The following is a 27,084-nucleotide window of genomic DNA, read 5'->3' as shown; positions in this document are numbered from 1 at the left end:
CATTAAATATCCTCTAAAACTCCCATTAACACCCAGTTCCAGTCACAGGCTGTGAGTGTGTCTGGTGCGGTGGGTGTGAGGATCTCTCTGTCAATCAGTGAGAACAAAGAATGTGACCCGCACACCAGACTTATCCTCCATATCCGGTTTCCATCAAATGGGAATCTTTCACTGTCTCTTTATTTTTTGGATACATTTCACATGGGATTATATCCCATTCTCTATCATAAACAGGCCATTAGGTCCATCTTCTATCAATTTCCCAGCTTCACAAACCTCCTGCCACCTGCTCACCGCACCCAGCAACAGTGCCCCGAACTCCCTGGTCCCTCACGTGTTTATCCAGCCTCCCCATTACATTCAATCTCTGCTGTTCCATTTCAGCCACTCCTGTGGCACTGAGTTCCACATCCTCTTCACTAAATTTCTTGTGGAATTTGTTAAAATCCATCTGGAATTACATCACCTCACAAGTCTCCCCATAAATAGAGGTACTTCCTCCACCCGCACACAATCACATACATCACTGATCTTACATTCCTCCATCCTATCAGCCTGACGTCATATCCAGATGATAATGCACAGCCTGTCCTGTCTTCCCTGTAAGTTTCATCCTCTCAGAAATGGTCTGACATTCAGAAACTTTCCTTGTAAGTTACCCTGTGGTTCTGTATTGTCCGTGTGTGTGAGTGACTGTGGGAGTGGGAATTTTCAAAACCTTGTAATGATTTGGATGAAATTCAGGATATGGACAGTAAGACCAAGTCTAATCAGATTGTGTTTTATTTATTTCATCAGGAAGCTCGTCGGAACAGGAGGTAGGACATGCTCTTTACTGAAACCCTGATTGGATTTGTAAAATAGCAATTTATAACCAGCAGTTTAATATTTACAGGATTAATGACGATATCGAGGAATTGTCAGTGACAGATGAGACCCTACCGGTTGAAAAATTCGATCACCTCTATTTGTTGAAAACAGTGCTGAGAGAAACGCTTGATACTATTAATCAAGGTAAAACTTACAAAGATTCATTTCTCCTTGTTTATGAAGCTCGATATAGTTCCAATTTGAGGCAAAGATTGCCTGTAATACTGGGCTGAAGGGGAACTGAAGTATATTTCACATCAACCCCACCGACTGGGAGGCATCACTGTCACATAGTCAGCTGGAGATGTCAGACCCCTGGACACACCAGCACAGGGTCACAATACAATCAATACACGGGACTGGCAAATGAACCACTGTGTCCTGATCCCAGGAACACTGCACTAACACACCAGGACATGAGTTTGGATCTACCAGAGGAACTGGGATTTTAATACTGATGATAATATTGTAGGGAATAAAAGCAGGTATCAGTGTGGTGACAGGGATTGTCAGGAAAATACACAAGTCCTTCATGTGCCCTGTGAGTGCAGACTCTGACTGACACAGGTCTTCCCCCTTCCGGATCAGCATCTCTCACTGTTGTTAGAGGCAGAAGAGGGGAGTGGTCGTGATCAGGGACTGAATCGTCAGGGGAACAGACAGGAGAATCTATTGATGTGAACGGGACACCCGAATGGTATGTTGCCTCCTGGTTGCCAGGGTCAGGGATGCCTCGAATCGTGTCCGCAGCATTTTAGAGAGGGAGGGAAAAGAGCCAGATATCTTGGTAAATTTTGAGACAATGACATTGGAAGTAAAAGCAAAGAGGTCCTGAAAATAGAATTTGGAGCGCTTGGTAGAAAGCTCAGAAGCAGCACCTCCAGGGTTGTAATTTCTGGATTGCTGCCTGTGCCACGTGCTGGTGAGGGTAGAAACAGGATAATTTGACAGATAAACATGGCTGAGAAGATGATGCTGGGGACAGGGATTCAGGTTCTTGGATCATTGGGATGGCCTCTGGTGGAGGAATGACCTGCTCAAAAGGGATGGGTCGCACCTCGACCCGAGGGAGACAATATTCTCACAGAGAGGTTTGATAGAGCTGTTGGAGAGGGTTTAAACTAATTTGGTGGGGTGGGGGGTTGGAAGTGAAGTGAAGGGATAAGACTGATGGTAAAAATGCAAAGATAGCGTGCAGTCAGACTGACAGATATGGCGGACAGATGAGAGGAGAAAATTGCAGCCAGCAGGGTGAGTATCAGTGCATTAGAGATACAGAATTAAAAAGGGTAGCAGATACAGTATACAAAGTGTTATATCTCAATGCATGGAGTATGAGAAGTAAGGTGGATGATCTTGTTGCACTATTACCGATTGTCAGGTATGATGTTGTGGCCATCACGGAAACGTGGCTGAAGGATGGTTGTAGTTGGGAGCTGAATGTCCAAGGTTACACAATGTATCGGAGGAAGGAAGGAAGGCTGATGGGGTGGTGTGGCTCTGCTGGTAAATCAGCAGCAAGATGTGACATAGGATTGGAAGATGTTGAATCTTGTGGGTGGAGGTAAGGAACTGCAAAAGTAAAAACGACTCTGACACCAGTCATATACAGGCCTCCCAACAGTCAGTGGGTTGAGGCCCACAGATTACAACTGGAAATAGAAAAGGCTGATGAAAAGGACAATGTTATGATAATCATGGGAGATTTCAATATGCAGGTCAATTGGGAAAATCAGGTTGGTAAAGGATCTCAAGAGAGTGAGTTTGTTGAATGCAATGTGATGGCTTTCTAGAGCAGTTAGTCGTTGAGCCTACTCGGGGAACAGCTCTACTGGATTGGGTGTTATGTATTGAACCAGAGGTGAGTACTTAAAATAACCCTTAGGAAGCAGTGCTCACAACATGCTGAGTTCAACTTGAAATCTCATAAGGAGAAAGTGATGTCTGACATTGTAGTATTTCAGAGAAGTGAAAGAAATTACAGTGGTCTGAGAGAGGAGTTGGCCAAAGCAAATTGGAAGGAGATGCTGGCAGGGATGAGAGCAGAGCAGAAATGGTGTCAGTTTCTGGGAAAATGAGAAAGGTGAAGGATAGATGTACTCCAAAAATAAATAAATACTAAAATGGCAAAATAGTAAAACCGTGGCTGACAAGGGAAGACAAGTTAATGTAAAGGAAAAAGAGAGGGGATACAACTAAACAAAAATTAGTAGGAAGACAGAGGATTGGGAAGCTTTTAAATATCTACAGAGAGAAACTAAAAGGATGATTGGGTGGGAAAAAATAAACAAGAAATTGATTTGAATTTAATTGACTTTATTACTTACATCCTTCATATACATGAGGATGAAAAATCTTTACGTTACGTCTCCATGTAAATGTGCAATGTGCAATTTATAGTAATTTATGATGAATTATATGTATAACATGCTGGTCAATATAACATAGAAATACAGATGTGTCATCATGAGTTAATCAGTCTGATGGCCTGGTTGAAGAAGCTGTCCCGGAGCCTGTTGTTCCTGGCTTTTATGCTGCCGTACCGTATCCCGGATGGTAGCAGCTGGAACAGTTTGTGGTTGGGGTGACTCTGGTCTCCAAAGATCTTTCAGGCCCTTTTTACACACCTGTCATTGTAAAACAAGTTAGCAAACTATATCAACTTGTTTTTCAAGTATTGTAAAAAAATAAAACAGAGATGAGAGTGGATATAGGACCAGTAGAAAATGAGGCTGGATAAATAATAATGCGGGATAAAGAGATGGCAGATAAACCAAATATTTTGCACCAGTCTTCACCATGGAAGACACTCGCACTGTGCCCGGTGTTGAAGAGTGCGAGGGAAGAGAAGTGAGTGCAGTTACTGTTACAAAGGAGAAGGTGGAAGACACTCGCTCTGTGCCCGGTGTTGAAGAGTGCGAGGGAAGAGAAGTGAGTGCAGTTACTGTTACAAAGGAGAAGGTGGAAGACACTCGCACTGTGCCCGGTGTTGAATGGTGCGAGGGAAGAGAAGTGAGTGCAGTTACTGTTACAAAGGAGAAGGTGGAGGACACTCACACTGTGCCCGGTGTTGAAGGGTGCGAGGGAAGAGAAGTGAGTGCAGTTACTGTTACAAAGGAGAAGGTGGAAGACACTAGCAGTGTGCCCGGTGTTGAAGAGTGTGAGGAAAGAGAAGTGAGTGCAGTTACTGTTACAAAGGAGAAGGTGGAGGACACTCACACTGTGCCCGGTGTTGAATGGTGCGAGGGAAGAGAAGTGAGTGCAGTTACTGTTACAAAGGAGAAGGTGGAAGACACTCGCACTGTGCCCGGTGTTGAAGAGTGCGAGGGAAGAGAAGTGAGTGCAGTTACTGTTACAAAGGAGAAGGTGGAGGACACTCGCACTGTGCCCGGTGTTGAATGGTGCGAGGGAAGAGAAGTGAGTGCAGTTACTGTTACAAAGGAGAAGGTGGAAGACACTAGCAGTGTGCCCGGTGTTGAAGAGTGTGAGGAAAGAGAAGTGAGTGCAGTTACTGTTACAAAGGAGAAGGTGGAGGACACTCACACTGTGCCCGGTGTTGAATGGTGCGAGGGAAGAGAAGTGAGTGCAGTTACTGTTACAAAGGAGAAGGTGGAAGACACTCGCACTGTGCCCGGTGTTGAAGAGTGCGAGGGAAGAGAAGTGAGTGCAGTTACTGTTACAAAGGAGAAGGTGGAGGACACTCGCACTGTGCCCGGTGTTGAAGGGTTCGAGGGAAGAGAAGTGAGTGCAGTTACTGTTACAAAGGAGAAGGTGCTCAGTGGCTGGAGTTTATGCGAGAAGTGAGGAAGGTGCAAGACAGATATATTCCAAAAAAGAAGAAATTTTCGAATGGATAAAGGATGCGACCGTGGCTGACAAGAGAAGTGAAAGCCAAAGTAAAAGCAAAAGAGAGGGCATTCAAGGAAACAAAAATTAGTGGGAAGACAGAGGATTGGGAATTTTTTAAAAGCTTACAAAAGGAAACTAAGAAGGCCATTAAGAGGGAAAAGATGAACTATGAAAGGAAGCTAGCAAGTAATATCAAAGAAGATACTAAAAGCTTTTTCAAGTATATAAAGTGTAAAAAATAGGTGAGAGTGGATATAGGACCAATAGAAAATGATGCTGGAGAAATTGTAATGGGGGATAAGGAGATGGCTGAGGAAATGAATCCTCACTGAGGAAGATATCAGCAGTACACCGGACACTCAAGGGTGTCAGGGAAGAGAAGTGTCCGCAGTCTCAATTACGACAGAGAAAGTACTCAGGAAGCTGAATAGTCTAAGGGTAGATAAATCTCCAGGTCCAGATGGAATGCAACCTTGTGTTTTGAAGGAGGTAGCTGTGGAGATCGCGCAGCAATGATCTTTCAAAAGTCAATAGATTCTGGCATGGTTCCGGAGGAGTGGAAGATTGCAAATGCCACTCTGGTATTTAAGAAGGGGGCAAGGAAGCAAAAAGTGCTTTATGGACCTGTTAGCTTGAGAAATGGTTGGGAAGTTTCTGGAGTCAATTGTCAAGGATGAGGTTACCGAGTATCTGGAGGCATATGACAAGATAGGACAAACTCAGAATGGTTTCCTTAAAGGAAAATCCTGCCTGACAAACCCATTGAAATTTCTTGAGGAGATTACAAGTAGGCTAGACAAGGGAGATGCAGTGGATGTTGTGTATTTGGATTTTCAGAAGGCCTTTGACAAGGTGCCCATGACAAGGCCGCTAAACAAGATAAGAGCCCATGGAATTATAGGAAATTTACATATGTGGATAGAGCGTTGGCTGATTGGCAGGAAACAGAGAGTGGGAATAAAGGATCCCATTCTGGTTGGCTGCCAGTTAACAGTGGTGTTCCACAGGGGTCCGTGTTGGGGCCACTTCTTTTTACGTTGTATATCAATGATTTGGATTATGGAATAGATGGCTTTGTGGCTAAGTTTGCTGATGATACAAAGATAGGTGGAGGGGAGGGTAGTGCTGAGGAAACAGAGAGTCTGTAGAGAGACGTGGATTGATTAGGAGAATGGTGAAAGAAGTGGCAAATGAAATACAATGTTGAAAAGTGTATAGATAGATAGATAGATAGATAGATAGATAGATACTTTATTCATCCCATGGGGAAATTCAACTTTTTTTCCAATGTCCCATACACTTGTTGTAGCAAAACTAATTACATACAATACTTAACTCAGTAAAAAATATGATATGCATCTAAATCACTATCTCAAAAAGCATTAATAATAGCTTTTAAAAAGTTCTTAAGTCCTGGCGGTAGAATTGTAAAGCCTAATGGCATTGGGGAGTATTGACCTCTTCATCCTGTCTGAGGAGCATTGTCTGAGGAGTATGGTCATGCACGTTGGTAGAAGAAATAAATGGGCAGACTATTATTTAAATGGAGAGAGAATTCAAAGTTCTGAGATGCAATGGGACTTGGGAGTGCTCGTGCAGGTTGAGTCGGTGGCGAAGAAGGTGAATGCAATGTTGACATTCATTTCTAGAGGAATAGAGTATAGGAGCAAGGAAGTGATGCTGAGGCTCTATAAGGAACTGGTAAGACCTCACTTGGAATACTGTGTGCAGTTTTGGGCTCCTTATTTAAGAAAGGATGTTCTGACATTGGAGAGGGTTCAGAGAAGATTCGCTAGAATGATTCCGGGAATGAGAGGGTTAACATATGAGGAACATTTGACCGCTCTTGGACTGTACTCCGTGGAGTTTAGAAGAATGAGGGTAACCTCACAGAAACATTTCGAATGTTGAAAGGCATGGACAGAGTGGTTTTGGCAAAGTTGTTTCCCATGGTGGGGGAGTCTAGTACGAGAGAGCATGACTGAAAGATTGAAGGGCACCCATTCAGAAAGGAGATGCGAAGAAATTTTTTTAGCCAGAGGGTGGTGAATCTGTGAATTTCTTGCGGCAATGGAAGCCAAGTCATTGGGTGTATTTAAGACAGAGATTGATAGGTATCTGAGTAGCCAGGGCATCAAAGGTCATGGTGAGAAGGTGGGGGAGTGGGACTAAATGTGAGAATGGATCAGCTCATGATAAAATGGTGAGCAGATTCGAAGGGCCGAATGGCCGGCTTCTGCTGCTTTGTCTTATGGTCTTATTTGAAAGCACCAGTATACGGAATAAGGATCTTGTCGCACAGGTAGAGTTTGGCAGGTACAAACTTAGGCAGGTACGATTTTGGTCGAAGGAATAAAGACATAGACAATTCTGTAAACAGGGTGAAAATTCAAAAATCAGAGGTGCAAAGGGACATGGGTGTCCTTGTGCAGGATTCCCTGGAGGTTAACTTGCAGTTTGTGTCAGTGGTAAGATTGGCAAACTCAATGTTTGCTTTCACTTCGAGAGGATTAGAGTACAAGAGCAAGGATGTAATTCTGAGGTTTTAATAAGGCATTGGTCAGACCACACTTGGAGTATTGTGAGCAGTTTTGGGTCCCTTCTATCGGAAAACATGTGCTGGCATTGGAGGGGGTCCAGAAGATTCACAAGAATGATTCCGGGAATGAAAGAGTTAACTTATGAAGAGTGTTTGATGGTTCTGGGCCTGTACTCACGCGAGTTTAGAAGAATGGCTGATTTATTATCCTGTCAACCCTATTTTCTCACCTCCTCCCCATAACTTTTGAGACACTGACTAATCAAGAAGTTTACTTATTAACTTCTGCTTTAAAAATCAAACAGGAGAAAATCTGCAGATGCTGGTAATCCAAGCTATACAGGTCCTGATGAAGGGTCTCGCCAGATCTCTCTGACACCTGTCTGGAGAGAGTTGATGTTGGGAGGATGTGGGTGGGTCGAGAACGGTAAGCACAGCCTCCGACTACAGGGATGTCCATTTAGGACAGAGATGAGGAGGAATTCCTTTATCCACAGGATAGTGAATCTGCCACAGGCAGCTGTGGAGGCCAAATAATTGAGTATATTTAAAGCAGAGTAACACAAACAAATTTTTGGGGTAACAGCAGGCTGGGAAGTTTCTACGGAAAAGAGTAAACAGTCCACGGTTCAGACTGAAACACTTCAAGACCTGTGTTGCTTAATGGTTCCTGCAAATTCATCCCCGTCCTAATGAGGGGCCGCGGGGGATGGGGTTGTGGGAAAGGGGACAAAGTCATCCTCATCTGCCATCTTTGCCCCCTCCAGCTTCTCATTACGTCTACACACACAGTTCACCCACAGGCTTTCCACCCCTCCCCCTCCTGGTTCAATCTGCCATTCATCTCTCCCCTTATCACCTCCTTTACTGTCTCAAACTATCACACTGCCCCACTACACACTCACAAATGAATGTGAACATTGTATGACGGGCCTGTTCCTGTGCTGTACTGCTCTATGTTCTCTGTTCCCAGTTTCGGAGAATGAGAGGAGATCTCATGGAAACACAAAATTCTTTCAGGGGTCAACAGGCAGGAGTGAGGGAGGATGTTTCCCCTGCCCAGCGGAAAACCCTTGTGGAAACATCTGCTTCTGTCGAGTCAAAGGTTCGTGTCGGCCACCCGACCGTGCCTGAGGCCCAGCGGCCTTTCCCTCGGTCCCGGGGCTCCGCTGCCCGAGTCTGGCCCCGATCCCCGGGGCCGCGCGGCCCGAGTCTCCCCCCCCGATCCCCGGGGCCGCGCTGCCCGAGTCTCCCCCGATCCCCGGGGCCGCGCGGCCCGAGTCTCCCACCTGATCCCCGGGGCCGCGCTGCCCGAGTCTCCACCCGATCCCCGCGGCCGCGCTGTCCGAGTCTCCCCCGATCCCCGGGGCCGCGCGGCCCGAGTCTCCCACCTGATCCCCGGGGCCGCGCTGCCCGAGTCTCCCCCCGATCCCAGGGGCCGCGCTGTCCGAGTCTCCCCCCGATCACCGGGGCCGCGCGGCCCGAGTCTCCCCCCGATCCCCGGGGCCGCGCTGCCCGAGTCTCCCCCCGATCCCCGGGGCCGCGCTGCCCGAGTCTCCCCCCGATCCCCGGGGCCGCGCTGTCCGAGTCTCCCCCCGATCCCCGGGGCCGCGCTGCCCGAGTCTCCCCCCGATCCTCGGGGCCGCGCTGCCCGAGTCTCCCCCGATCCCCGGGGCCGCGCTGCCCGAGTCTCCCCCCCCCCGATCCCCGGGGCCGCGCTGCCCGAGTCTCCCCCCGATCCCCGGGGCCGCGCTGTCCGAGTCTCCCCCAGATCCCCGGGGCCGCGCTGCCCGAGTCTCCCCACGATCCCCGGGTCCGCGCTGCCCGAGTCTCCCCCCGATCCCCGGGGCCGCGCTGCCCGAGTCTCCCCCCGATCCCCGGGGCCGCGCTGCCCGATTCTCCCCCCGATCCCCGGGGCCGCGCTGCCCGAGTCTCCCCCCGATCCCCGGGGCCGCGCTGCCCGAGTCTCCCAACGATCCCCGGGTCCGCGCTGCCCGAGTCTCCCCCCCGATCCCCGGGGCCGCGCTGCCCGAGTCTCCCCCCCGATCCCCGGGGCCGCGCCGCCCGAGTCTCCCCCCCGATCCCCGGGGCCGCGCTGCCCGAGTCTCCCCCCGATCCCCGGGGCCGCGCTGCCCGAGTCTCCCCCCGATCCCCGGGGGCCGCGCTGCCCGATTCTCCCCCCGATCCCCGGGACCGCGCTGCCCGAGTCTCCCCCCGATCCCCGGGGCCGCGCTGCCCGAGTCTCCCCACGATCCCCGGGTCCGCGCTGCCCGAGTCTCCCCCCGATCCCCGGGGCCGCGCTGCCCGAGTCTCCCCCCGATCCCCGGGGCCGCGCTGCCCGAGTCTCCCCCCGATCCCCGGGGCCGCGCTGCCCGAGTCTCCCCACGATCCCCGGGTCCGCGCTGCCCGAGTCTCCCCCCGATCCCCGGGGCCGCGCTGCCCGAGTCTCCCCCCGATCCCCGGGGCCGCGCCGCCCGAGTCTCCCCCCGATCCCCGGGGCCGCGCTGCCCGAGTCTCCCCCCGATCCCCGGGGCCGCGCTGCCCGAGTCTCCCCCCGATCCCCGGGGCCGCGCTGCCCGAGTCTCCCCCCGATCCCCGGGGACTCTCTAATTCTCTGCTTCTCCCCCCAGTCTCTGTCACCCTGGATGTGGAAACGGCGAATCCGCGGCTCGAGGTGTCTGAGGATCGGAAGAGTGTGAGACGGACCGGGACCCGGAGGAATCTCCCTGACACCGGGAAGAGATTCACAAACCGGGCTTGTGTGCTGGGATCGGAGGGATTCACATCGGGGAGACATTACTGGGAGGTGGAGGTGACGGGGAATCAGATCTGGAGTCTGGGAGTCGCCACAGAGTCTGTGGAGAGGAAGAGAGGGGTCAGACTGAGTCCGGAGACCGGATTCTGGGTCATCAGGCGGTTTGGTGACGTGTTACATCGGGATTATGACGTGTCCCGTGGTCTCATCTCCCCCGAGTCCCGTCTCGCTGCCGGTCCCATCCCCGGGAGGGTGGGAGTTTATCTCAGTTTCGAGTCCGGGACAGTTTCATTTTACAACGCGGAGACCAAGTCCCATCTCCACACCTTCACTGGGAATAAATTCACGGAGAAACTTTATCCTTTCTTCCGGACTGTGGATGTAAACCAGTGGCTGAGAATCTGCTCCGGTTCCGCTCCGGGTCTGTAAACGGGTCGGGTCCCGGGACCGGCGTCAGGAGTAAAGTCCCTGTAAATATAAATGTGCGGAGAGTGCAGCTAAATACGTGGCTAAGGAGATGGTGCAGGAGGGAGGGCTTCATGTTTCTGGACAATTGGGCTTTGTTCCCCGGAAGGTAGGGCCTGTTCCGACGGGACGGTTTGCCCCTGAACTGGAGGGGGACTAACATCCTTTGCAGAGGGAGGGGAACCAGAGTGTTAGAGCAGATAGTGAGGTGGAGGAGGATAAAGGTCATACGAGGACTGCATGTATAGACAGAAATCAAAGGTTTGCACATTAGGTTGCAAATTAATTTTCAGAGCTTTAGAAATTGTAGAAAATAAAGATTTCCAAAAAGATTTTGATGAAGAACATGACCAGAACATATGTGAAAAAGTGGCTACTTCAGTTTTATAACTATCACAATAATTGTCTATGTTAGGAAATATTTTAGATAGTCTCTCCTTTGTTAAATAGTAACAGTGAACAATTTTAAATTGAATTAAACACTGATTGGTTCATATTAAAGAAGAATTGACCATCTTCATTAACAAAGGTCATATTAAGTTCTCTTTCCCAAACTTGTTTAATCTTTAGTGATTAAGGGGATCTGTTTTTTTTGGAGATTTATTTATCTTTATTATCATTTATTTTGTGATGGTCGATTGATGACTTTTGAAGAGTTAATTAGCAAATATTCTCTCATACACACTTACTGCAATATCATCAGGTTAGACATTTTTTACAAAAGTAATTATCTCAGTTTCCATATATGCAAGAATCTGATTTGTTGGATACTATTTTGAATATGAATCCTTCAGTAAGAGAATTTGTAATTCTCATTGGTAGAATTTATAATTTATTTTTAATACATTATTACAAAAAGATAACCTCCCACCTAAGGTTTATACATGAAACATCACGTTGTTTCAGACGTGATAGAGGGGGAGGGGTGGCATTACTAGTCAGGGAAAATATCACAGCTGTGCGTAGACAGGACAGCCTGGAGGGCTTGTCTACAGAGGTCATATGGGTGGAGCTGAGGAACGGGAAAGGTGTGACCACACTAATAGGGGTGTATTATAGACCGCCCAATAGTCAGTGAGAATTGGAGGAGCAAATCTGTATAAAGATAGTAGACCTACTTTCATACCCTTCCTCTTAACTAAGGTTTTTTTTTCGGTCCCTTGCTTTCAGCTCTTTTGTTTTGGTAGTAGGCATTATTATTTTCTGTTTTTAAGTGTATTTACAGTTTTGGGGGTTTGAATGTCCTGATTTATGGACTGGAGTTGTGGTTGGACTGCAGTTTTTTTTTGTTACGGAGCTTGGGGAGGAAGTAATTTTACATGTCTTCAATTTGGGTGCTTTCTCATTTTTTTTTTTGTATTATATTATTATTGTATGTTTATTTTTGCACTGTATTAATTTTCTTCATTTTGATTTGGGATTTTTTTTCTATCTGTAGCGATGTAGAAAATGCATAAAAAACTAATAAAAAGATAGTAGACCGATGTAAGAAACAGGAAGTTGTAATAGTAGGGGATTTTAACTTTCCACATATTGACTGGGACTCCAAAAAACTGTAATAGGGCTCGATGGCTTGGAGTTTGTGAAATGTTTTCAGGAAAGTTTTCTAAATCAATATATAGAGGTACCTACGAGAGAGGATGCAATACTTGATCTCCTATTAGGAAACCAGACAGGTCAGGTGACAGAAGTATGTGTAGGCGAACATTTTGGGTCCAGTGACCACAATGTCATTAGTTTCAAGTTAATTACGGATAAGGATGGGTCTGGTCCTCGAGTTGAGGTTCCAAATAGCAGAAGAGCTAATTGTGTGGAAATGAAAAAAGACCTCGGAAGAGTGGATTGGGATAAGTTTTTTTTTTCCTGACAAGGATGTGTTCAGGAAGTGGAATGCCTCCAAATGTGAAATTTTGAGGGTGCAGAGTTTGCATTTTCCTGCCAGGATTAAAGACAAAGTTAGCAGGCATAAGGAACCTTGGTTTTCAAGGGATATTGGCGATCTGGTTAAGAAAAAGAGAGAAGTGTATAGCAGGTAGAGGCAACAAAGAGCAAATGAGTTACTTAAAGAGTATAGAAAACATAAGAAAATACTAAAGAAGGAAATCAGGAAGGGAAAAAGAAGACATGAGGTGGCTTTGGCAGATAATGTGAAGGAAAACCTGAAGGGTTTCTACAAGTATATTAAGAGTAAAAGGATAGTAAGGGACAAAATTGGTCCCCTAGAAGATCAGAGTGGTCGTCCATGTGTGGAGCCTCACGAGATGGGGGAGATCTTAAACAGTTTTTTTGCATCAGTATTTACTCAGGAAACTGGCATAGTGTATATGGAAGGAAGGGAAACAAGCAGTAGTGTCATGGAACATTTGTAGATTAAAGAGGAGGAGGTGCTTGCTGCCTTACAGCGCATAAAGGTAGATAAATCCCTCGGGCCTGACTTGATAATTTCTCGCACACTGAGAGAGACTAGAGTAGAAATTGCAGGGGCCCTGACAGAAATATTTAAAATGTCTTCAGCCACGGGTGCAGTGCCAGAGGATTGGAGGGTAGCTCATGTTATTCCGTTGTTTAAAAAAGGCTCCAATAGTAAACCAGGTAACTACAGGCCAGTGAGCCTGACATCAGTAGTAGGTAAGTTATTGGAGGATGTTCTGAGAGATCGGATTTACAAGTATTTGGACAGCCAAGGGCTGATTAAGGATAGTCAGTACGGCTTTGTGCATGGTAGATCGTGTTTAATGAATCTCGAAGAGTTTCTCGAGGTGGTTACCAACTAAGTAGGTGAAGGAAAGGCTGTGGATGTTGTCCACATGAACTTTAGTAAGGCCTTTGACAAGGTCCCACATGGGAGGTTAGTTCAGAAAGTTCAGACATGAGGAATCCATGGAGAGGTTGGAGAGATTGAAAGAGTGCAGAGATTTACTAGGATGTTGCCAGGTCTTCAGGAGTTGAGTTACAGGGAAAGATTGAACAGGTTAGAACTTTATTCCTTGAAGCGTAGAAGAATGAGGGGAGATTTGATAGAGGTTTACAAAATTATGTGGGGTATAGATAGTAAATAGGAGTAAGTTCTTTCCATTTAGATTAGGAAAGATAAATATGAGAGGACATGGTTTTAGGGTGAAAGGGGAAAGGTTTAGGGGGAACATTAGGAGGATCTTCACTCAGAGAGTGGTGGGAGTGTGGAACGAGCTGCCATCTGACGTGGTAAATGCAGGCTCACTCTTAGGTTTTAAGAATAAATTGGATAGATACCTGGATGGGAGAGGTCTGGAGGGTTACGGACTGGGTGCAGGTCAATGGGACCAGCGGAATAAAGTTTCCGCACAGACTAGAAGCACCAAATGGCCTGTTTTCTGTGCTGTAGTGTTCTATGGTTCTATGGAGTGAAATAAACACGACATAAGAATTGTCGATTGATTAATTTTAACTCGTTCACCGCATCCGTCAACCGAACAGAAACACCGGGGATTCAGCAGCAGTTGCGGCGGGTCCTGAGCTCCCCCGGGTCCTAAAGTCCACCCGTAATGAGACAGGTTAAATGGGACAAGTGGGGGCGGTGCTGACCAGAAAAGACAGTGAAGATTGTTCATTAAGTTCATCTGCCATTTCTTTGTCCCCCATTACTACTTCACCAGCATCATTTTCCAGTGGTCCAGTATCAACTCTCATCTCCCTTTCACTCTTCATGTAACTGAAAACTAAACTTTTAGTATCCTGATTTATATTATTGGCCAGTTTGCCCTCATATTTCGTATTGACCATTCTTATGGCTTTTTTCGTTGCCTTTTGTTGGATTTTAAGAGCATCCCAATAATCCAACATCCCACTCACCTTTGCTACCCTATATGTCATTTCCTTAGGTTTAACACAATTATTACATGCCTTTTCCAGCTCAAACTGTGAATTGATTTAAAGTCAGTCCCATAATTGAATAAAGTTTTTATCTGAAAACTATCTACCCTCGCAAAGATTGTACTGAAGACTGCATTTGATTTTTCTTCAGCCTTATACGCTTCACATTGAAATAGTATGTGTTTTGACAGTTTCATAATGACAAACTGTACACGACACAGAATGAAGTTTTCCAATTAGTTACAAGGCATAATTAAGCATAGTGTGGACATTTCTATGTCATGTCAATATCATTCCTTCCCTTGTTTTAAGCCCTTCTTCTATAAACCCGACAGGTTTATGTATTCTGTAAAGGTGTCTGTCCTTATGTCCATTATCCTACGTCTTGCCATAAGCCCCCGATTCTTAACACTACCAGCCCTTTAGCTTCTAATTTGCTAAGTGGAAGGTCTATATCCACAGCTTAACATTTAACAGCTTTTGGTGCTAAACAGTCAATATCATCATTTCCCTCAACAGTGTGATGTTCAGGGCCCATAATGTGCAGACATATAAATCAAACTTTATATATGAAATACCGTTTGACAAGTTTCCAACAGTCAATCTGACCTACTGCCAGAATGACCTGTTTAAGACTTATCAAAACTGAAATGTATTCTGAGCAAATTATAAGGACCAATTTCCTCCACCCACTGTAAGCCTAAACTGTTGGCAAATAATTCTGCTTCCTATGCTGATAAATGGCTATAAGTCATTTCTTTATCATTACCTGCAATTCTGGCACACAAAAACAGCCACACCAACATCCCCAGTTAACTTATCTTTGGATTCATCTGTAAAAATGGTTACTGTATGATAATAACTTTCATTAATATACTAATGAACCAACAGACTCTCAGGCAGAACCGAATCCGATCGTGTAACATAAAATCAACTGAAGTCATTGGAAAAAACAAGGTGGGGTTACAGTGAAAGCTACAGTGGGACATATTGTATCATCAAATACACCCGTATTCCCAGCGTCATAAGAACCCAGCCACTCAGAACAAAAAACACTCTTCTTGTGATGTCCCCAACCGTCCTCCAGCACACCTTTAACAGGATGATCATTTCCTTGCCCCGCAAATTAATCCAGTATGTTGACATCAACTTGAACCTCTGTTACTTTGAGGGCAATTGTCCCATTGCAATCAGTAAAGCCAAAACAGGAGGCAACATTACTGCATTAGAAAACAATCTTAAAGTCTGTAATTGTATCACATACAAACATTTTTAATTTGAAGATGAAGGTGATCCATAAGCCACACAGACATAATCAAGAACAGATCAAATTAAACAAATATAATTGGTCAACAAAGATTTTCATGTTGCACCCAAGAATACCCACATAGATGTCTGAGGAGATTTAAAGCTCCTTTACATTCATCAATTATTTTACTGATAGGTGCTTCCACGTCAGCTTATTATCCATCCACATACTGAGAAATCTTACCACTGACACTTCCACAAGATATTAATGACATAATTTAAAATCAAGTGCAAGTCTATTAATGCTGTTTGTAAAACACATAATGTGTTTTAACGACTAAAAGCTTAAAATCCTCATCAATCTGCCCACTGTTTGACCTATTAATTGTAAATTGCAATTAATACCTCTAATCCATAAAGCGACGTCATCTGTATAGTGTGATTTACCCAGGGTATCCCATTTTCCCATCTCAGAGAAAATATCATTAATCATAATATTAAATAATGAATGGCTACAAATACTGCCTTATGGGATCCCATTCTCTATCTCATAGAAACACCAACATAACATGCAGACCGGTACATGCACAGTCTGTCCAAATAAAAAACTCAGAAAAATTATACAATGTCCCCCTCACTCCTAATTTAATCAAAAGTCCTTTCTTCCATATCATTTCCCTTTTCAGTATCAAGAAATACTGATATTACAACATCTTTATTTAATTGTGTTTTCCGAATATCATCTTCCAAATCTAAAACTGAATCTAATGTCATTTCACCCTTCCAAAATCCACTCTAATAAAACACTTTATCATCACTCTTTCCAAAATATAACTCAAACGCTTGATTACCATACATTCCATAAGTTTACATAAATGAGACATTCACGATATAGGCCCTTAACTAGAAGGATCAGATGGGGATCTGCCAGGTTTTAGAATTGGCACTACTATTTCCATTTTCCATGAGGAAAGTAGATGCACAATTCAGACATTTAATATTTTCACAAAAGCGAATTAGAAACAATTACAATTTCAAATATCACTCTTTCCTGGGAGCACCTGACCTGCATTATTAATAGACGTCTTAAATTCATACAAAGAAATCTCTCCATCAGTGATACTATCATTACTACAGCTGACTTCCAGCACATCATTCCAGCACTGAAAAACATATCCCTAAATTGTTTAACTTCTTCACTTAAATTATCCTGATTATGAATCTCAACAAATGACCCAGCCAGTAACAAAACCTTCCGTGTTTCAGTAACAATCATTTTGCCCTCATTAATCATCACTGGAATATTATGATCCCCACAAATCCCCCCATTTTCTAAATCATGTCCCAAACAATTCCAAGTTTGATATCCCTTCCAATATTATCTCCATATAACCTCCAGTAAATCACCAACTTCCTCACCACGGCCTTTGCCCTTTTATTGTTAATAATGTAACTCGGAGACTGATGCACCATCAGATAAAAACTCACATTTCTCCCAATTTGCTTCCTGTCTCGTTATAAATCCAAATCCAAACTCATAAAGACAGGAAGGCTGACTGACGTTCACATAAACTAATCAGCCTCTGAGTTCCCATTTGAGCGTGAGACTCGGCAGCCAATGACAGCAGGGGTCTGTGTTAGGTCTGAGCTACGATAGGCTGGAGGTAAGCGGCCCATGATCAGACCCTCCTCTTCCGCTCCATCGCCATGGCGGAGGTCAGCAAGTCGCTTCTGTAGGTGTCGCCGGCCTCAGCGCCCACAAGGACGGGTGTGATTCCCCTTCGCGCCTCGGTGGGTCTGTTTCGGTGACGTCTGTGGTGGCTGACGAAACATGCTCTGACAGGGAGCGAGCGAGGAACAATGACTACAACTCCCAGAAGGCCCCACTGATGACGTTGTGGTGTTGTTTCGGGGTAAGGTATCAAAGCAAAATGGAGGAAAATGTAATGCATTACGTTTTCTGTACTGTGTCGTGCCTTCAATGAAAAATTAAATTAAAAGAGAGATTCCAGCGAGAAATAGATAGAGCATAGGACAATACAGCACAGTACAGGCCCTTCGGCCCACAATGTTGTGCCGACCTTTAAACTCTGCCTCCCTAAACTTAAATTCCTCCATATATCTGTCTAGTAGACTCTTTAACTTCACTAGTGTATCTGCCTCCACCACTGACTCGGGCAGTGCATTCCACGCACCAACTACTCTCTGAGTAGAAAATCTTCCTCTAATATCCCCCTTGAACTTCCCTCCCCTTACCTTAAAGCCATGTCCTCTTGTTTTGAGCAGTGGTGCCCTGGGGAAGAGGCGCTGGCTATCTATCTATTCCCCTTAATATCAACTATATCTCTATCATTTCTCCTGTCATCCTCCTTCTCTCCAGAGAGTAAAGCCCCAGCTCCCTTAATCTCTGATCATAATCCATGCTCTCTAAATCAGGCAGCATTCTGGTAAATCTCCTCTGTAACCTTTCCAGTGCTTCCACATCCTTCTTATGGTGAGGTGACCAGAACTGGACAGAGTACTCCTTGTGTGGCCCAACCAGAGTTTTATAGAGCTGCATCATTACATCATGACTCTTAAACTCTATCCCTCGACTTATGAAAGCTAACACCCCATAAGCTTTCTTAAATACTCTGTCTACCTGTGAGGCAACTTTCAGGGATCTGTGGACATGTAGCCTCTGCTCTTCCACACTTCGAAGTATCCTGCCATTTACTTTGTACTCTGCCTTGGAGTTTGTCCTTCCAAAGTGTACTACCTCACGCTTCTCCAGGTTGAACTCTATCTGCCACTTCTCAGCCCACTCCTGCATCCTATCAATGTCTCTCTGCAATCTTTGAAAATCCTCTGCACTATCCACAACACCACCAACCTTTGTGTCTTCTGAAAACTTGCCAACCCATCCTTCTACCCCCACATCCTGGTCGTTAATAAAAATTTCGAAAAGTAGGGGTCCCAGAACTGATCCTTGTGGGACACCACTAGTCACAACCCTCCAATTCAAATGTACTCCCTCAACGACAACTCTCTGCTTTCAGCAGGCAAGCCAATTCTGAATCCACCTGGTCAAACATCCCCGGATCCCATGCCTTCTGACTTTCTGAATAAGCCTACCGTGTGGAACCTTATCAAATGCATTACTAAAATCCATGCAGATTACATCCACTGCACTACCCTCATCTATATACCTGGTCACCTCCTAAAAGAACTCCATCAGGCTTGTTAGACACGATCTGCCCTTCAGAAAGCCATGCTGACTGTCACTGATCAGACCATGATTCTCGAAATGCCAATAAATCCTATCTTTGTGAATCTTTTCCAACAGCTTTCCCACCACAGATGTAAGGATCAATGGTCTATAATTATCCAGACTATCCCTACGACCCTTTTTGAACAAGGGGACAACATTCGCCTCCCTCCAATCCTCCGGTACCATTCCCGTGGACAATGAGGACATAATGATCCTAGCCAGAGGCTGAGCAATCTATTTCCTCGCCTCGGATGCAGAACTGGGAAGTGGCAGAGGGAGTTCAACACAGATGAAGAGGTTCATTTCTGCAGGTCAAATTTAAACGCAGAATATAATATTAATGGTAAGACTCTTGGCAGTGTGGAGGGTCAGAGAGATCTTGGGGTCCATGTCCATACGACATTCAAAGCTGCTGTGGAAGTTGGCAGTGTTGTTAGGAAGGCGTCTGGTGTGATGGCCTTCATCAACCGTGGGATTGAGTTCAAGAGCTGTGAGGTGATGTTGAAGCTATATTTCTCCCAACCTGTACATAAGTAATTGTAATAAGATGATGAGAGGCTTTGACCATGTGGATAGCCAGAGGCATTTTCCCAGGCTTGAAGTGACTAACACGAGGGGACGTAGTTTTAAGCTGCTCGGAAGTCGGTACTGAGGGAATGTCAGGGGTAAGTTTCTTACACAGAGAGTGGTGGGTGCATGGAATGCACTGCCTGCAGCGATGGTGGAGGTGGATACAATAGGATATTTTAAGAGGCTCTTAGATAGGTTCATGGAGCTTAGAAACATAGAGGGATATACGGTCAGGAAATCCTAGGCAGTCTCTAGAGTAGGTTACATGGTCGGTACAACATTGTGGGCCGAAGAGCCTGTAATGTGCTGTAGATTTCTGTGTTCTGTGTCAAAGACAGGCAGAGGGATTAGTTTAAATGGACAGGAGGACAGCATGGAAAGGTTGGGCCGAAGGGCCTGTGTTAGTGCCGTAAGGGAGGGGTTCTGTCCCAACCATCGACTCTATTCCTCTCAACAGATGCTGCCTGACTTGACAACGTTATTGAAAAGTTACATTCAGTTCCGCTTAGAATTCTGTACAAAGGATGTTTTGTGCTGGAAGAGTGCAGAGGAGATTCATCATGATAGAGTGGGCGTGTGTTTATAATCCATAAGGCATAGGAACAGAATTAGGCCATTCAGCCCATTGTGTCAGCCACCTTTCCATCATGGCTGATCCCAGATCGCACTCAATTCCAGATATCTGACCTCCCGCCATATCCTTTGATGCCCTGACTGATCAGGAAATGATCAAATGCCGCCTTGAATATACCCACACATTCGGCCTCCACCACAGTCTGTGGCAGAGTATTCCACAGATCCAATACACCTTGGCTAATAAAAAAAATAAGCTGCTTACCTCTGTTTGAAAAGGTGGCCCCTCGACTTTGTGGCTGTGCCCCACCACAGGAAATACCTTCTCCACATCCACCTTATCCAGTCCTTTCAACATTTGGTAGGTTTCAATGAGATGCCCCCGCATTTTTCTGAGTCCCAGTGAGCACAGGGTCAAAGCTGCCAAGTGCTGCTCATATTTTAACCCCTTCATTCCTGAAATAATCTTTCTGAACCTCCTCTGGACTCTCTCCAATGACAACACATCCTGTCTGAGATATGGGGCCCAACACTGTTGACAATACTCCAAGTTTGGCCTGACTAGTGTCTTATAAAGCCTCAGCATTATCTCTTTGCTGTTGTATTCATGGGGCGAGATTGGACTGTGTTGATCTACAGGGAGATCTTGGAATCCGAGTTCACAACTCCCAGATAGTGGTTCCATTGTCGGATAGTTATGTTGCAGTTGTATAAATCTCTAGTTTAATCACATCTGGAGAATTGCATTCGAATACAGGAATAATGCGGTTTTGGATGGTGAGTGGAAGAGGCTTAACAGGATGCTGCCTGGATAAAGTGAGACCGGACAATCTCGGGTAATTTTCTCCGGAGTGGCAGAGGCTGAGGGAGGTCTGACAGACGTTTACAGGAATGTGAGAGACACAGACAGAGTGGACAGCCGGGATTTTTTCTCTAAGGAGGAAATGTCCAATGCCAGAGGGAATGCACTTCAGGAGAAAGGGGGAACACACTCTCATTGGTCCTTTTTGCACTATTGAAGTATTTTGTAATTTAGTGTAATTTCCTATCTTTTCTCTGCATAGCTGCTGTTGGAAAAAAACAATTATTAAAAGACAATGATGTTAAAAACCTGACTCGGGATGTTTAAAGGAGATTTGCGTTTCAAGTTTTGTTTTCCATTCCCATCGTGGTGGGTGTCTGGAGTGAATGTCAGGGGTGGTGGGGGAGGCAGATGTGATGGAGGCTATTAGATACCACGTGAATTTGAGGAGAATGGAGGGATGTGTTCTTTGTGCAGGCAGAAGGGATTGGTTTAGTAAGGCATGAAGTGACCAGTTCAATGGGTTCAGAATAACACAGTGAGCAGAAGGGCCTGTTCAAGGACAAGTACAGCAAGCAGAGCAGGTAAACTGGATAAAGTGATCCCTCTCAGGGAACAGACTGTGACGTCAGTGGATATATGCCGGCATCACAGTTCTCTCTCCAAAGATACTTCACTGCTGGATAAAATGAAGTTTGTGATGTTTATAACCAAAGTGGTGAATTGTACTGCTCAAACATCTCATCCTACTGAAGAAATTAAAATTATTGTGAAAGCTGCAGAAAGGTATCTCGGTGTAACTGGTGTTTTGTGGGAAGCTTCAAATGAAGTTGTGTTGGGTGGGGTATCTGTATCCCAGTCTACTTGTGAACATACATAATAGTATTAAAATATATCAATGAAATGCAATAAATCTGATTTATAATGGTCAAGACTTTAAGATGTTTATTTCTGATTTGTCAGACTCTTCCGATGTTATATCTGTTCAGGAAACCTGCACATTTTAAGTTTTTATTCCTGTGCACGGAATATATTGTCGTTTGGCTTGACAGGTTAGTTGGTGGAGGGGTGATGTTGCCAGTTTTATAAGGAAAGGGGCAGAGTATAGAGTTGTGAATGGGTATAAAATGTATGACACACTTGTAGAAATTCTTGATTCAACAGGTATGTATGTAGCTTCTTGTGTGAAAATATTAACTTTTTGAATTGTATTTCGAGGTTTGGCCATCCACTTTCCTCCTGGAAAATGGTTGTTGTCATAGTGTCCATTCTAAATCTTTCAGCTCCCCGTCTGATCCTCCTTGCTTTAGGCCAATATCATGAACGTCTCATTTATGAAAACTTGTGGAATGTGTGGTAATCGAGAGGTTGCATTTTATTTTTGATAAAAGAGTTGATTTCACGTTTTATCAGACGGGAATTCGGAGAACCTTTGAATCAGATTTGTGTTTGGAAGATTATATTAGGAAACACAGTTAAATGAAGATCAACACGTACAAACAAGCTGGAGGATCTCAGCAGGTCAGGCAGCGTCCGTGGAAACGAGCAGTCAACGTTTCGGGCCGAGGCCCTTCGTCATGACTGAAGAAGGAGGGTGCAGGGGCCCTACAAAGAAGGAGGGTGAGGGTCGGAAGGAGAAGGCTGGTAGGTGCCAGGTGAAAAACCAATCAGAGGAAAGATCGAGGGGTGGGGGAGGGTAAGCACGGAGGGGATAGGCAGGAAAGGTGAAGAAGGAATGTAAGGGAAAAGCACTATGGGTAGTAGTAGAAGGCAGAATCATGAGAGAGGTGATAGGCAGCTGGAAGAGAAGGCAGAGAGAAAGTGGGATGGGGGAAGGGAGGAGGGGGTAATTACCGGAAGTTGGAGAATTTGGTGTTCATGACAAGGGGCTGGAGACTACCCAGACGGTATATGAGGTGTTCCTCCAACCTGAGTTTAGCCTCATCATGGCAGTAGAGGAGGCCATGTATGGACATAACCGAATGGGAATGTGAAGCAGAGTTGAAGTGGGTGGCAACCGGGGGATACTGTCTGTTGTGGCGGACGGAACGGAGGTGCTCGACGAAGCGGTCCCCCAATCTGCGTCGGGTCTCGCCGATGTAGAGGAGGCCGCACCGGGAACACCGGATGCAATAGATGACCCCAACAGACTCACAAGTGAAGTGTTGCCTCACCTGGAAGGACTGTCTGGGGCCCTGAATGGTGGTAAGAGAGGAGGTGTAGGGACAGGTGTAGCACTTATGCTTGCAGGGATAGGAACCCGGTGGTAGATCTGTGGGGAGGGACGTGTGGACCAGGGAGTCGCGGAGGGAACGATCCCTGCGAAAAGCAGAGAGGGGTAGAGAGGGAAAGATGTGCTTAGTGGTGGGGTCCTGTTGAAGGTGGCGGAGGATAATATGCTGGATCCGGAGGCTGGTGGGGTGGTAGGTGAGGACGAGGGGAGCACGGTCCCTGTTGTGGTGACGGGAGGATGGGGTGAGGGCCGGAATGCATCCGGTGCTCCCGGTGTGGACATCCACACCGCAATGCCATTAGCCCAGGAGTCAGTGTGGATGTGGATTGGTCCGGTGGTGTTTTCGAGGGGGAGGGCTACTGCTGCCAGCTCGGCAAGTTGACTGGAGCCCCCCTCCCTCTCTGTGGTTAAATTTTGCCCGTGGCGTGATGAAGTGCTGCCGCTGTCCACAATGGTTTCCCCCTTTCCAGCGGCTGGAGCCGTCTGTGAACCAGGCGTGCAGTTTGTCGTCGGGATCGAGGGAATCGAAGGGTTGACCCCAACACGCTGAGGAGGGTTGTACCTTGGGGATGTCCGGGGCAGGGTTCTGGGACTGGGGGAAAGCCATGACTTGTTCATGGATGCGGCTGACCCCTTCAGGACCGGGTTCAGCCCGCTCCGCAATGTAGCACCTCCACTGGACAATGGAGGACGGCCCTCTTTGTGGGAGGAATCAGGGGACTTAACCCATCGCATTATGGGGAGGTGGGGGCGGAGGACGACAGGGTCGGGGCCTGTTTGGTGTTCTGTGTCGATGAACGCCAGGTAACAGGCTAGTAGCTGGCGCTCGAAGGGGCTGTAGCGCGCTATGCGGCGGGATTGCCTGGGAGGATGGTGTGCTGGGCACCTGTATCGACAAGTGCCATCCACCTCTGCGTGTTTCCCTTTCCCCAGTGTACTACGACAGGTATATGTGGCCTCAGGTCCCCCGGGCGGGAGAGGGCCAGAGAGCAAATGCACCGGGGGCCCTGGCCTTCATCCTATGGGGGGGGGGGAGGGAGAAGGTCTGCCACCCCTGTGGTGAGGCACCTTGATGGTTGAGGTGGGACATTTCCTGTCTCAGGAAATCTCTGAGTTCTGTCTTGAGGGCAGGCGAAGCAGTTTCAGGTAAGGGAGGTGCAGAGGGTGGGTTGGTGTGGGCATGGTCTGGCCGGGCGGTCTGGGGGATGGGGGCGCCCCCTGCCTCGGGCTTGGTGGCGGGGCAGATAGTGGTCTTATTGTAGTTAGTTTTTCCCCTGTAGTGCTCCTTCCACAGGGTATATAGGTTGGGGTGGGGATGCCATCTATGCTGTCACGGTCCACCCCTGCACACAGCAGGTCTGTGTACAGCTGCCTGCGAGTAAAGCGGGGAGGGGTAGTGTTCGGAGCCCTTGCCTCGGTCTTGTGGACCTGGGTGGATGCTCCCCTCTGCATATATTCCAGTCCCTCCAGGAGGGTGATGGCCTCCCGTACGGTCCTACCGCTGGCTGGTGCCATGGGGGGCAGGATGACTGACTCAAGTCGGGACGCGTAGTAGTGACCGGGTATCCTGCTGGGGCACCGGTCACTCCTGTGTCTTCGAGGAAGTTGCGGTCGCAGGCACCTTAACAGATGCAGTTGACCAGTGCCCATTCCCTGATAACCCGGGTGCCCTCGCTGACCGTACCCCATTGCGGCCGCCTGTGGAGATCCCACTCCAGAAGGGTGCGATATCGGGCTCTCACCGCCGTGTTACGTACCCCGTAACTGGGTCACTTACCAGCAAAGGTAGAGAGGTCCGTTGAAGTCTAATGGTACTATTTTTTTAAAGTATTTATTGATAAAGGGGCACAAAAATAAGATTAATGCAAACATACAGATAATATACGTCATCAATACTAAATCTAAAAAAGCGCGTGTATAATAATTATCAATAAGAATTAGCTCTATCGTTGTCTAGGGGATAATGTATTGTCTAATGGAAATATAACAGTCACTGTTAGTTCATTCAAGCTGCAGCGTTTTGGGTTCAAGAGAGACGGTTTAAACTTGCCCAGGTCTTTTATGATGCCAATCCTTTGAGTCGGGGGAGTTGCTTTCCCCGTTGTTAGCTAAAAGCCGTTTTCCGTGGTTCCAGCCAGCAGTGCCAGGCAACGGAACTGAACGCACGTAGCCTCCTTCAAAATGGCTTCCCGCTATTACGGGATCGCTAGCGTTTCTTCTGGTGCGTCTGAGGGGCTGTTCCTGCAGACCCTCTTTTATCCTGACTCGCAGGGTCGTAGATGTCAATCAGGTTGGGGTGATGCAATCTCTCCCTCAACCAGCCCACTTTGCCTGAGGGAGTAGCACGTAGCATAGTATCTCAATCCACAAATTTGTCTCCAGGAGACAATGGACATGTCCCGTAGCTTTACATCGCCGGGGAACGAGACATTCCGCACGTCTCTCTCTCTCATTTCCTGGGCCCACTGACCCAACCCAACAGTGATCTTGCGATTCACACAAAGGAGGGGGCTGCAGGCATAACAGCCGTAACGACCCGATCCCGCAGGGTAGTGCCCTCGCTGACCGTACCCCATTGCGGCCGCCTGTGGGGATCCCACTCCAGAAGGGAGGGATATCGGGCTCTCACCGCGGTCACTACCCGATCCCACAGGGTAGTGCCCTCGCTGACCGTTCCCCATTGCGGCCGCCTGTGGGGATCCCACTCCAGAAGGGAGGGATATCGGGCTCTCACCGCGGTCACTACCCGATCCCGCAGGGTAGTGCCCTCGCTGACCGTTCCCCATTGCGGCCGCCTGTGGAGATCCCACTCCAGAAGGGAGGGATATCGGGCTCTCATCGCGGTCACTACCCGATCCCGCAGGGTAGTGCCCTCGCTGACCGTACCCCATTGCGGCCGCCTGTGGGGATCCCATTCCAGAAGGGAGGGATATCGGGCTCTCATCGCGGTCACTACCCGATCCCGCAGGGTAGTGCCCTCGCTGACCGTACCCCATTGCGGCCGCCTGTGGAGATCCCACTCCAGAAGGGTGGGATATCGGGCTCTCATCGCGGTCACTACCCGATCCCGTAGGGTAGTGCCCTCGCTGACCGTACCCCAGTGCGGCCGCCTGTGGGGATCCCACTCCAGAAGGGAGGGATATCGGGCTCTCACCGCGGTCACTACCCGATCCCGCAGGGTAGTGCCCTCGCTGACCGTACCCCATTGCGGCCGCCTGTGGAGATCCCACTCCAGAAGGGAGGGATATCGGGCTCTCACCGCGGTCACTACCCGATCCCGCAGGGTAGTGCCCTCGCTGACGGTTCCCCATTGCGGCCGCCTGTGGGGATCCCACTCCAGAAGGGTGGGATATCGGGCTCTCACCGCGGTCACTATCCGATCCCGCAGGGTAGTGCCCTCGCTGACCGTACCCCATTGCGGCCGCCTGTGGGGATCCCACTCCAGAAGGGAGGGATATCGGGCTCTCACCGCGGTCACTACCCGATCCCGCAGGGTAGTGCCCTCGCTGACGGTTCCCCATTGCGGCCGCCTGTGGGGATCCCACTCCAGAAGGGTGGGATATCGGGCTCTCACCGCGGTCAATACCCGATCCCGCAGGGTAGTGCCCTCGCTGACCGTTCCCCATTGCGGCCGCCTGTGGGGATCCCACTCCAGAAGGGAGGGATATCGGGCTCTCACCGCGGTCACTACCCGATACCGCAGGGTAGTGCCCTCGCTGACCGTACCCCATTGCGGCCGCCTGTGGAGATCCCACTCCAGAACGGTGGGATATCGGGCTCTCACCGCGGTCACTACCCGATCCCGCAGGGTAGTGCCCTCGCTGACCGTTCCCCATTGCGGCCGCCTGTGGGGATCCCACTCCAGAAGGGAGGGATATCGGGCTCTCACCGCGGTCACTACCCGATCCCGCAGGGTAGTGCCCTCGCTGACCGTACCCCATTGCGGCCGCCTGTTGAAATCCCACTCCAGAAGGGTGGGATATCGGGCTCTCAGCACGGTCACTACCCGATCCCGCAGGGTAGTGCCCTCGCTGACCGTTCCCCATTGCGGCCGCCTGTAGAGATCCCACTCGAGAAG

The 27,084-nt window shown here is 47.7% G+C and overlaps 1 long non-coding RNA gene across 1 annotated transcript; it reads left to right on the top strand.

Moving 5' to 3' along the window:
* The first annotated feature begins 901 nt into the window (after positions 1-901).
* LOC140720536 (uncharacterized) lies at positions 902-9,968 on the top strand. Its single transcript, XR_012097210.1, has 3 exons — positions 902-1,014; positions 8,232-8,363; positions 9,889-9,968. It is a non-coding gene; the product is annotated as an uncharacterized lncRNA (long non-coding RNA).
* Positions 9,969-27,084: the final 17,116 nt, after the last annotated feature.

The sequence above is a fragment of the Hemitrygon akajei genome, unplaced genomic scaffold (genome assembly GCF_048418815.1).
Source record: "Hemitrygon akajei unplaced genomic scaffold, sHemAka1.3 Scf000044, whole genome shotgun sequence".
Classification (NCBI taxonomy): domain Eukaryota; kingdom Metazoa; phylum Chordata; class Chondrichthyes; order Myliobatiformes; family Dasyatidae; genus Hemitrygon; species Hemitrygon akajei.
Note: the sequence above shows the minus strand (reverse complement) of the source record. Positions and strands in the feature narration are given on the sequence as shown.